Here is an 11,887-nt window from a genome sequence, read left to right as displayed (position 1 = left end):
TCTTAAGCACGCTTTACACTGGGCTTTATTAATTTGGGTTAAGCCTATGGCCATGGTGGCCGGCACGCAATTTACCAACCCTGAGGAAAATGACTGTAGCTTCTCACACTTCTGCTTTACCCCCGCATCTCTACCTCTGCCGTTTCCCGCAGGGCCGTGGCGGAGTGGGGAGCTAGGAGCTGCTCCTGAGTGAGCCTCAGGCCCGTTGCTTTGGGTCTCCTGCGAACCTAGAGGCCTCCGTGCAGGAACACAGGTACCTGGATGCGTGGCCTCGCAAAGAACTCATGAGGAGGCCAAGACCAGGCTGTGTGCTGACGGTGTTGCATGAACTCAGGCTTGGTCAGTGCCTGGCTTCAGTGATGTCAACGGGTACTCAGAGGAGAAATTGCTGAGCTTCGGTTCTATGTGAGTATCCTGGGCTTTCTTAGTAATCATAGTAAGAAACAAAACAAGTTTTAGTCCAAAAAGCCTAATTTTGAGTGAATTTTTCTGGCAAAGCAGGCTGTGGTCTGTAGGGGCCCAGCTCTGACGTCACAGCAGGTGACACAGGTCAGAAGCAGCCTCCTTGGAATGGACTCAGCGTGCTGGGGCCGCCTCCCTGCCACCTCGCTTGGCCGGGCATCACCACGGCACACAGTGAGGGACCTTCTGATCCCGGTGGCAAGGGCCGTGTCTCCAGCCTGCCCCTGTGGCCAGCCCTGTGCACCTCTTTCTTTTTTCTTTTTTCTTTTTTTTTTTTTTGAGATGGAGTCTCGTTCTGTCGCTCAGGCTGGAGTGCTGTGGTGCGATCTGGGCTCACTGCAAACTCCGCCTCCCGGGTTCACGCCATTCTCCTGCCTCAGCCTCCCTAGTAGCTGGGACTACAGGCTTCTGCTACCACGCCCGGCTAATTTTTTGTATTTTTAGTAGAGACGGGGTTTCACCATGTTAGCCAGGATGGTCTCAATCTCCTGACCTCGTGATCCGCCCGCCTCGGCCTCCCAAAGTGCCGGGATTACAGGCATGAGCCACGGCGTCCGGCCCTGTGCACCTCTTTCATTTCAGGTTTCCAGCGCATTGAAACAGTCTCTGACACCACTCTGGAGACAGCAGAAGCCACGCTGGAGTGACCGGCCCTCTCGGACCACAGGGGTGGACATAGCGGTGGCTGTGGCGGCCTCAGTTGGCCACCTCCCCATTCACCCCACGTGCTCCCCATGGCCTCTCTCTGGCACTATTAACAGCACTGACCCCACGAGTGGGGAGGGTCCCTGCGAGTACAGAAGCCCCTCCCCACCGTTCAGCATGGACAGCCAGTCCGGTACAGCCCCATTGGTAAGAGGCTTGGGAATAAAGGGTGATACCGGGGGGTGGGGGGCTGAGGGTCTCTGACCTCTGTGGGGACGCAGTGGGTGCCACAGTGATTGACACGTCCAGCTGGGCCTGCCGGCTGTGGGACACCCTAAGGCATCATGAGGTTGCTAGTTTTGGCAACAGAGAGGAGAATTTGTGGAAATGGGGTGCCGTAGAAGAAAAGTAGACTGGGCTTGGTCCTCACAAAGGAATTGTCGACTGTTCCTGGTAGAATTTTAACCCTTATATTTGGGAAAGGGAGCAAGGAAAGATAAAATCTCCTAACTGGTCAGGCGACTGCCTGGATGGACTGCTAGGGTTGGTTTTTCGGTCTCAAATGTCCCTGAAGGAGTTGGGGGGTTGGTGTTGACAGAGCCCCTGCTGCTGGCATGAGCTGGGTATCCTGATCCCTGGTTAGAAGCTGTTTCTGTTGAATGATATCCCAGAACTATTAATTCTGGAAGCTTGAAAACCACTTATGTAATGTCTTCAGAGCAATATTAAGGGCTGGTCTCCACAGGAGAAATCTGGGCCACAGTTACACAGGATCCCACCCTGTTTCCAGGGAGCATTTGCCTCTTAGCATTTGTTAAGAAGAAGTTACAGTTTATAGCTTGAAAAATATAAGGATGGCGAATGAGATCAATGGGATATTTCAGCTTTTCTCCGATTCTCTGTGAAACCTTTCCTTGTCAGTTTCCTGTGAATCCCGGGAAACTTTCCTGAGAAAATAAAATTAGACACATAAACAAGATAGACACATAAAATTAACGCATAAATTAACACACATGGAGATATTTATGAAGCATAGAGAAAACTTTATTGCCTGAGGCACGTGCTCCAGAAATGTGATGTGGACTAAACAGAAAGACAGAATGCCGTCTGAAAGGCCGCCTCCACGTTTAACAACTGGCCTTCGATGAAGAAAGATCTTCCAGAACGTAAATTTGCCTGGTATTAATTAATAGGAAGAGTTAATAAGACAATATAGAAGATCATGAATGCCAAATTTTGCTGATTGTAGCACGATAAAACTTTTTCTCATTGTAGCAGTAAATAAAAAGTGTAGCATCAGGAGAAATTCAGAGCTGGGTTTAGATGAAAGAAAATGTCATCAATAGCATGTCCCAGGATGGAGCCTTTCAAGCCAATTATGTAAAATTCTCTTGTAGAAAGTTAATGTTTATTCATCCATATTATACGCATTCTTTATTAATTTTATTTTGATGGGATAACAGATAAGATAAACAGTGCCTTTTCAGATGTCCTCATAACTAGAAGCCTTGGACAAGGGCTCTCTTGTTTCTCATCATACACCATTGTAATAGCGTGATCATCTCGGCACATCTCCTCTGGAAAGGTGGAAAAGATAAGCTCGCCTTAAAACACTCATTTCCCAAATGGCATGTTTTTACCCTCTGTGGTTTGGATCGGGTTGCTGGGAGGGGGAAGTTCTTATAGGTGAGTGTCACGGACAGGAACATCAATATCAGGAATATTTGTTAGCCACATAGAAATAATTTTCATCACTTCCACATATATTATTTTATGTCATCAGTAGTTTCTGTTAATTTCATCAGGTATTATCATCAAATACAGTAGGTGATTAAAGAGGGTGCACCCATCTACCTGGGATGCCCGGTGAGGCTCAGCATTCACCCAGACTCACAGGACTTGCGAGGCGGTGCAGGATGGCAGGCAGGCTGCCTTCACATCTGGGCTCTTCCTCAGCGTGATCCACCCCACATCTCACTGAAGTCACGGAACACAAGACACCAACCTACGGACTCGTCAGCTGGAGGTTAATCTAGTGAGAAACACCATCTGTGGCCACTGACTAGAGACAGAATTCAAAGATCCTCTGCAAGGAGTTGCTCTTTGGAATTTGTCTAAACGCTGCAGAGCCCATTCCTGTTTTAGATGACAGGTCTGTTAGCATCAAGGCCCTTAGATCTGGGAGAGGGACCTAAACCTCAGTGTAGGCAGAGGGAACTCGGGAGAGCAGCGATGCTGCTTTTATCTCCCCTGATTTGCTGCTATGAAGGAAGGGCTTTCCATCTTGCAGGCACAAGTTAAAAATCACTACCAACCTTTTTTCAATAAAATTCAAAATTCCTTTTCACTGTTTCCATAGACTTTACAAAGCCACTTTGTAAGACTGACAACAAACAATAGCTTTCAAAATAGTTTCGGCCCTGATGTGGTTTGGCTCTGTGTCCCCATCCAAATCTCATCTTAAATTGTATTCCCATAATTCCCAAGTGTTGCGGGAGGGACCCAGTGGGAGATAATTCCATCATGGGGGTGGTTTCCCCCATACCGTTCTTCTGGTAGTAAACAAGTCTCACAAGAGCTGATGGTTTTATGAAGGGTTTCCACATTTGCATCTTCCTCATTTTCTCTTGCCGCCGCCACATAAGAAGTGCCTTTCACCTCTCATCATGATTCTGTGGCCTCCCCAGCCATGTGGAACTGTAAGTCCAATTAAACCTCTTTTTCTTCCCAGTCTAGGGTATGTTTTTATCAGCAGCATGAAAACAGACTAATACAGTAAATTGGAACCAGCAGAGTGGGGCGTTGCTGAAAAGATACTCAAAAATGTGTAAGTGACTTTGGAACTGGGTAACAGGCAGAAGTTGGAACAGTTGGGAGGGCTCAGACGAAGACAGAAAAATGCAGGACAGTTTGGAACTTCCTGGAGACTTGTTGAATGGCTTTGACAAAAATACTGATAATGATATGGACAGTGAAATCCAGGCTGAGGTGGTCTCAGATGGAGATGAGGAACTTGTTGGGAACTGGAGCAAAGGTGACCTTTGTTATGTTTTAGCAAAGAGACTGGTGGCATTTTGCTCCTGCCTGAGAGATTTCTGGAACTTTGAACTTGAGAGAGCTGATGTAGGGTATCTAGCAGAAGAAATTTCTAAGCAGCAAAGCATTCAAGAGGTGACTTGGGTGCTTTTAAAGGCATTCAGGTTTTTTTTTAATCTATCATTTTATTTTATTTTATTTTTAATTTTTTTATTATAGTTTAAGTTCTAGGGTACATGTGCACAACATGCAGGTTTGTTACATATGTATACATGTGCCATGTTGGTGTGCTGCGCCCATTAACTCATCATTTACATTAGGTATATCTCCTAATGCTATCCCTCCCCCCTCCCCCCACTCCACGACAGGTCCCGGTGTGTGATGTTCCCCACCCTGTGTCCAAGTGTTCTCATTGTTCAATTCCCACCTATGAGTGAGAACATGTGGTGTTTGGTTTTCTGTCCTTGTGACAGTTTGCTCAGAATGATGGTTTCTAGCTTCATCCATGTCCCTACAAAGGACATGAACTCATCCTTTTTATGGCTGCATAGTATTCCATGGTGTATATGTGCCACATTTTCTTAATCCAGTCTATCACTGATGGACATTTGGGTTGGTTCCAAGTCTTTACTGTTGTGAATAGTGCTGCAGTAAACATACATATGCATGTGTCTTTATAGCAGCATGATTTATAGTCCTTTGGGTATATACCCAGTAATGGGATGGCTGGGTCAAATGGTATTTCTAGTTCTAGATCCCTGAGGAATCACCATACCGACTTCCACAATGGTTGAACTAGTTTACAGTCCCACCAACAGTGTAAAAGTGTTCCTATTTCTCCACATCCTCTCCAGCACGTTGTTTCCTGACTTTTTAATGATCGCCATTCTAGCTGGTGTGAGATGGCATCTCATTGTGGTTTTGATTTGCATTTCTCTGATGGCCAGTGATGATGAGCATTTTTTCATGTGTCTTTTGGCTGCATAAATGTCTTCTTTTGAGAAGTGTCTGTTCATATCCTTTGCCCACTTTTTGATGGGGTTGTTTGATTTTTTTCTTGTAAATTTGTTTAAGTTCTTTGTAGATTCTGGACATTAGTCCTTTGTTAGATAGGTAGATTGCAAAAGTTTTCTTCCATTCTGTAGGTTGCCTATTCACTCTGATAGTAGTTTCTTTTGCTGTGCAGAAGCTCTTTAGTTTAATTAGATCCCATTTGTCAATTTTGGCTTTTGTTGTGATTTCTTTTGGTGTTTTAGTCATGAAGTCCTTGCCCATGACTGTGTCCTGAATGGTATTGCCTAGGTTTTCTTCTAGGGTTTTTATGGTTTTAGGTCTAACATGTAAGTCTTTAATCCATCTTGAATTAATTTTTGTGTAAGGTGTAAGGAAGGGATCCAGTTTCAGGTTTCTACATATGGCTAGCCAGTTTTCCCAGCACCATTTATTAAATAGGGAATCCTTTCCCCACTTTTTGCTTTTGTCAAGTTTGTCAAAGATCAGATGGTTGTAGATGTGTGGTATTATTTCCAAGGGCTCTATTCTGCTCCATTGGTCTATATATCTGTTTTGGTACCAGTACCATGCTGTTTTGGTTATTGTAGTAAATGCATTCAGGTTTAAAAGGGAAACAGAGCATAAAAGTTCAGAAAATTTGCAGCCTGACAATGTGATAGAAAAGAAAATCCCATTTTCTGAGGAGAAATTCAAGCCAGCTGTGATACTTGTATAAATAACCAGAAGTCGAATGTTAATCTCCAAGACAATAGGGAAAATGTCTCCAGGGCATGTCAGAGACCTTTGCGGCAGCCACTTCCATCACAGACCCAGAGGTCTAAGAGGAAAAAATGGTTTTGTGGGCACTGAGCTGTGTGCAGCCTAGGGACTTGATGCCCTGTGTCCCAGTCGCTCCAGCCATGGCTGAAAGGGCCAATGGACAGCTTGGGCTGTGGCTTCAGAGGATAGAAGCCCCAAGCCTTGGCAGCTTCCACATGGTGTTGAGCCTGCAGGTACACAGAAGTCAAGAATTGAGGTTTGGGAACCTCCACCTGGATTTCAGAAGACATATGGACATGCCTGGATGCCCATGCAAAACGTTGCTGTAGGGGCGGGGCCCTCATGGAGAACCTCTGCCAGGGCAGTGCAGAAGGGAAATGTGGGGTCAGAGCCCCCACACAGAGTCCCTACTGGGGCACTTCCTGGTGGAGCAGTGAGAAGAGGGCCACCATCTTCCAACCCCAGAATGGTAGATCCACTGGCAGCTTGCACCGTGAGCCTGGAAAAGCCACAGTCACTCAATGCCAGACCATGAAAGCAGCTGGAAGGAGGCTGTATCCTGCAAAGCCACAGGGGCAGAGCTGCCCAAGACCATGGGAACCTCCCTCTTGCATCAGCATGACCTGGATGTGAGACCTGGAGTCAAAGGAGATCATTTTGGAACTTTAAAATTTGACTGTCCCACTGGATTTCAGACTTGCATGGGCCCTGAACCCCTTTGTTTTGGCCAATTTCTCCCCTTTGGAACGGCTGTGTTTACCCAATACATTTACCCCAATTGTATCTAGGAAGGAACTAGCTTGCTTTGGATTTTACAGGCTCATAAGTGGAAGGGACTTGCCTTGTCTCACGTGAGACTTTGCATGGTGGATTTTGGGTTAATGCTGAAATGAGTTAAGACTTTGGGTGACTGACTGTTGGGAAGGCATGATTGGTTTTGAAATGTGAGGACATGAGATTTGGAGGGGCCAGGGAAAGAATGGTATTGTTTGGCTCTGTGTCCACACCCAAATCTCATCTTGAATTGAACTCCCATAATTTCCACATGTTGTGGGAGGGACCTGGTGGGAGATAATTTGAATCATGGGGGCAGTTTCCCCCATACTGTTCTTGTTAGAGTTAATAAGTCTCAGATCTGATGGTTTTATCAGGGGTTTCTACTTTTGCTCCTTCCTAGTTTTTCTCTTGCTGCCACCATGTAAGAAGTGCCTTTCACCTCGTGCCATGATTATGAGGCTTCCCCAGCCATGTGGAACTGTAAGTCCAATTAAACCTCTTTTTCTTCCCAGTCTAGGGTATGTCTTTATCAGCAGCATGAAAACGGACTAACACAGCCCTAACAGAGCATGTGCTGTTTTTATCCAGTTGACAAATGCACACCTCAGGCGTTTCAGGGGACTGAAGCATTAGAACCTGTGCAGTGTGTGTTTATTTGTTGTTGCCCACGTTTGGGCCTGGCACTGGCACCGGGGAGAGGAAAATCCACTTTTACCCACAACCTTCCCAGGGCTCCCCCACTGAGTGCCAGCAACGGACATAGCTAAGCCTCAACTTCTCTGCCCAGGGAACCAGCCCTCGGCACCCACTGTGCTCCAGGACCTCTCAGCAGGAGGTGCTTCAAGTTGAAGGGGTGACTTGTCCTGTCCCTGCTTCAGTGGAAGTCAGATTAAAATGTATACCAGAAGGACATAGAATATCTACCTGGGACGAGAGGCCCCAAAAAAGAATGAAAAACCAAAACCAAAACAAAAGGAACCTGTGTCATTGGGTATTTAGAGTTGACCACATGGCTTTTGCTGGCCTGTGTCTCATGCTTGGGAGCCCTCAGCTCTGTGGACGCGATAGCTTCAGGGTGTGACCCAGGTCTTATTACTGCTGGGTGTTAGGAAGCAGTGATGGCTTCCTCCAAAAACAAAGACTTCCTATAATTTCTTCCTATGTGTGAGGTGGAAACCCAATGTCTATATTTTCTATCAGTTACAAAAAAATTACTATTTTGAGATCCTGACTAAATCTTTACCAACAATGTAAAGAAGGACTTAATTCTTGTTTAGAAACCAAAAATCTACCCAAATAACCAATTTCCAAATTACATGAGTCTAGTTGTTTTGTCTTGGTTTGCTTTAAAAGGATAATTTTTCCATATCTATCAAGAAGTCTGATATACAGTAGGTGATTAATAAATGTTTGTTGAATAAATGAATGAATGAGAGTGTGATATATACTGTTAGAGACATTGTATTTTGTCAGTATCAATGATATTTATGATACAAGACAAGGCATTTTACTTCTGCCTTTAGAGATGAATTTAATTTATTGTGTATTACCATCATATTTATAAAGCCCCTTTCCATCTCTGTGTAGGGCAACTCAACACTCTTTATCAAGAGCAATCTGTGAATTTTGAAGAAAGAACAGACATCAGAAAAAGGAAATCTCCATCTAAAGATAAATTCACCTAAAATTGCCTAGAACATGATGAAAAGTCATGCTTTGCTCGCTGGCTATAAGCATTTCTCTTGGGGTGGTTGCACATTTTACTTTCTGGCTTCCCACCCGCTAGGATGAATGCCACACTGAACTTAAATTCCGTGACTAACTGCCATGCACAGATGTCCTGGAGACGAATACACACCAGAAAATATGCCAAGTATCAAATTCACACAAAACATTATAGAACTAGCAAATATTTGCTGCTTTTGGCTGTGTTGGAAATTATCTTCTGTGAGATAAATCTTTTGGCTAAAATATGATTTTTAAAGATTCTCAAATGTTCGAGTCTTCATTTCTGCATTAATTAAATTAAGATGGAGCCAGCGTCTCTGAGAAAGCTCACAAGCTCTTAACTCACGAGGTTGCTCCGAAGTATCTCACTCTGTTTTTACTCATCCTCCTGCGTGGCAAGGAAGAGAAAGAGCCAATAAATAAATGAAATAAACGAACAGTCCTTCAGCCTCAGGCCCAGAACGGAGGTCTCAAGCTTGGTAGAAAATGGGCTGACCAAGAAACCAAGACATGGTGTCTGAAGCACATGGACACCTACAAACAAGAGGCCTGTTCTTTCCCACTGGCCCACAGGGGCCCCAAAGTCTCGCATTTAGACTTTAGGCTCTTTCCTCTTTGTTAAACATATATTGTTGTATTGGTCTTAGAGTTTTATTTTGCTCTCTATGAAGACAATGCCTGTAACCATCTGTTGTATGTAATAGAATGCCACAGTTACTAAAATATGCAAAAATTACTAGACGCAGAAAGGTGAAATTAAAAATCCGTATTGTAGTAGCCACTAAAAAGAAGTCCTACTTCTAGCTCCCATTTGCATTAACCCATTTGCGTATTTATTAACTCATTTGCCTGACAGGTACCGCACATTTCCTGTGTGCCTTCAAAGCTGTTTCATGTCAATTCCCTTCTTCTCCAATTTGATTGAGGGGCTCTTCTTAGCCTTCAGCACCCGACTCAGGTCTTGTTGAAACACGGCCCGCCACTCTCGGCAGTCCCTGTGTTGAATGGTGGAGCAGCCAAAGTGGGTTCTGAGAGCCCGCTGCACCCCTCTGCAGACCCCCACCCACCAGCACCCTCCTCCTGGCCCTCAGAGGCCCGGCCTGTCCTGCTTCAGTGCAGTGACCCCAAAGCCTCTTCCCTCCAACGGGACACCTCCAGTTACCCCCCTTTACCTGTGTGTTCCTTTCTCCTGGGATTTGCCCTCTCCCAGAGCATAGGCAAGCTCCAGCCTCTTCTGCTTCTGAAACCTCTCCAGGACCCTGCAGCCTCCTCCCTCTGACCCTGTCCCTGCCATACTGCTTCCGGCAGCTCCTGCAGGCGTCCCCTTGGTCACGCTTTCCAGATGTTCCCCCAACTTCTGCCCATACGGGGCTGAGGCTTCACTGGAGCTCAGGGACGCCCCACAGAGATTCCTGCTGCTTCCTCTCAAGGCCTGGGCACCTCCCGTGACTTCGGGGACAGAGTTCCTCCTGCCTCCCAGACAACCCGCTCTTTCCTGCGCAGGGCTCGGTGCCCTGCAGTTAGTACTTCTTTGTACCCCACTGGCCTCTTTGCAGCGAGCTCCTTTCTTCAGCCTCCACTCTGCATGGCGAGTGGCTGTCCGCACAGGATGCCCACAGGCAGATCCATCTCAAGCCAACGCCAACCCCCCCTCCCCTTGGAATAAGCCCATCTTCCCACACCTTATTCCCACCCACCACTGTCAACTGGGGGATGTCAGTCACCCCAGCCTCCACCAGGCCCCACATCCTGATGACTTCATTTTGAAAATTTATTTTTAAAGTTTTCATATTTAAATTTTAAACTAATAACTTTGTAATTAGGGATAAAACTCGAAACCATAAAGAAAGCAAAATTAAATTATCCCAATTTTACCACCCAGAAATCACTAATGCCAATGTTCAATAAGCATTATCACAAACCTCTCCATGAATGGGAAAGAATAAAAGAAGGAAAAACACGTTTAAAAATGTGATTATACCATAAATGCTAAAATATAACGAAGTACAGAATTTAATTTTAAATGAATTTGACCAATAAAACAGGGACCTGGACTATAAATAAAGGAGAACTGTCCTTTGCAATTACAAAAGAAATGAGAGCTCCCAAAATACAGCTCTAAAGTTCGTCAAAATATTAACAAAAACGTGAAGAAGATGGAACTTTTTAAAACCCATGGTTCAGGTTTAGGTCACACTTAGGGCCCCTGGTTCCGAATGGGAAAATCAGCATCTGTGGACGTTCTTTTATCCCCTCTCTTCCCTAAGCTCAGGTTGTGTACACGTGTCCAATACATGTCCTATGATCAACATTTTTTATCTTAGTTCCATATTTAAATGGCTTCAGATGTTTTTCTGTAGTTCAATCTATTTTGACGCACTTCCTGTTTCTGACCTCTTCATTCAGGTTGTTCTCATTCGTGGCTGGATCACACCAGCAAGAAGGATTTTAAAGGACAACTCCTTGGGACCGTCCAACACTGAAACCGCCTGACCGCTGCTGTCTTTGTGCTTGCAGAAAATCACGGTGGGCACAAAATTTTGGACACGATTTCGAGAGCGTGAGAGCTACTGTTCACGAATCCAGGGCCAGCCTCGTGTCTGTCTTCCTTTAAAGCACCTGGCTTGGTACCTAAAATGTTCCTTTTTTTTTTTGAAATTCAATAACTTCATCAGAACAGGCGTTGATGTAGACAGATCTCCATCTTTTTGGTTTTTTGAGTGAGTTTTTGCTCTGTAGGCTGAATTCTTTGGAATTTAGTTCTGAAATCACCCTATTGTTGAGTATTCGTTTCCTAGCCATCTGCTGCCGTCTGTCTTTCTCTGCAACCTTGGTGGGTCTGACGAGCAAAAAGAGTGTGGGCAGCAAAGCCTCGGGGAAAGCCCAGAGCAGCAGAGCAGGGGTGGAAGGAGCAGAGCGGCAGGGGCGGAAGGAGCCTCGGGGCGGGGGCGGAAGGAGCAACAGAGCAGAGCAGGGGCGGTGAGAGCAGCAGAGCAGGGGCGGTGAGAGCAGCGGGGCAGGGGCGGAGGGAGCAGCGGGGCAGGGGCGGAGGGAGCAGCGGGGCAGGGGCGGAGGGAGCAGCGGGGCAGGGGCGGAGGGAGCAGCGGGGCAGGGGCGGAGGGAGCAGCGGGGCAGGGGCGGAGGGAGCCGCGGGGCAGGGGCGGAGGGAGCCGCGGGGCAGGGGCGGAGGGAGCCGCGGGGCAGGGGCGGAGGGAGCCTCCGGACAGGGGCGGAGGGAGCAGCGGGGCAGGGGCGGAAGGTGGCGGTGGGGAGAGGGAGATGTAGAGCGAGGGGCTGGGGCGGCTGTAGGGGAAACCTAGGGGCATGTTTATCATTGGTAAGAGTAGGGGGAGCAGAGCTTGAAACATTTATACAGTAGTTTTTAGCTGATGGAGGAAGGAAGATAATTTCGTGTCACATTCCTGAAAGCTATTCAAAATGGAATCTCACATCACATCTGAGACAG

The 11,887-nt window shown here is 46.3% G+C and overlaps 1 long non-coding RNA gene across 1 annotated transcript; it reads left to right on the top strand.

Annotated features, from left to right (window-relative positions):
• Positions 1–3,628: 3,628 nt before the first annotated feature.
• On the top strand, positions 3,629–11,154 carry LOC129144352 (uncharacterized). Its single transcript, XR_008548741.1, has 3 exons — positions 3,629–3,806; positions 7,094–7,173; positions 10,828–11,154. It is a non-coding gene; the product is annotated as an uncharacterized LOC129144352 (long non-coding RNA).
• Positions 11,155–11,887: the final 733 nt, after the last annotated feature.

The sequence above is a fragment of the Pan troglodytes genome, chromosome 5 (genome assembly GCF_028858775.2).
Source record: "Pan troglodytes isolate AG18354 chromosome 5, NHGRI_mPanTro3-v2.0_pri, whole genome shotgun sequence".
In the NCBI taxonomy this organism is placed as follows: domain Eukaryota; kingdom Metazoa; phylum Chordata; class Mammalia; order Primates; family Hominidae; genus Pan; species Pan troglodytes.
Note: the sequence above shows the minus strand (reverse complement) of the source record. Positions and strands in the feature narration are given on the sequence as shown.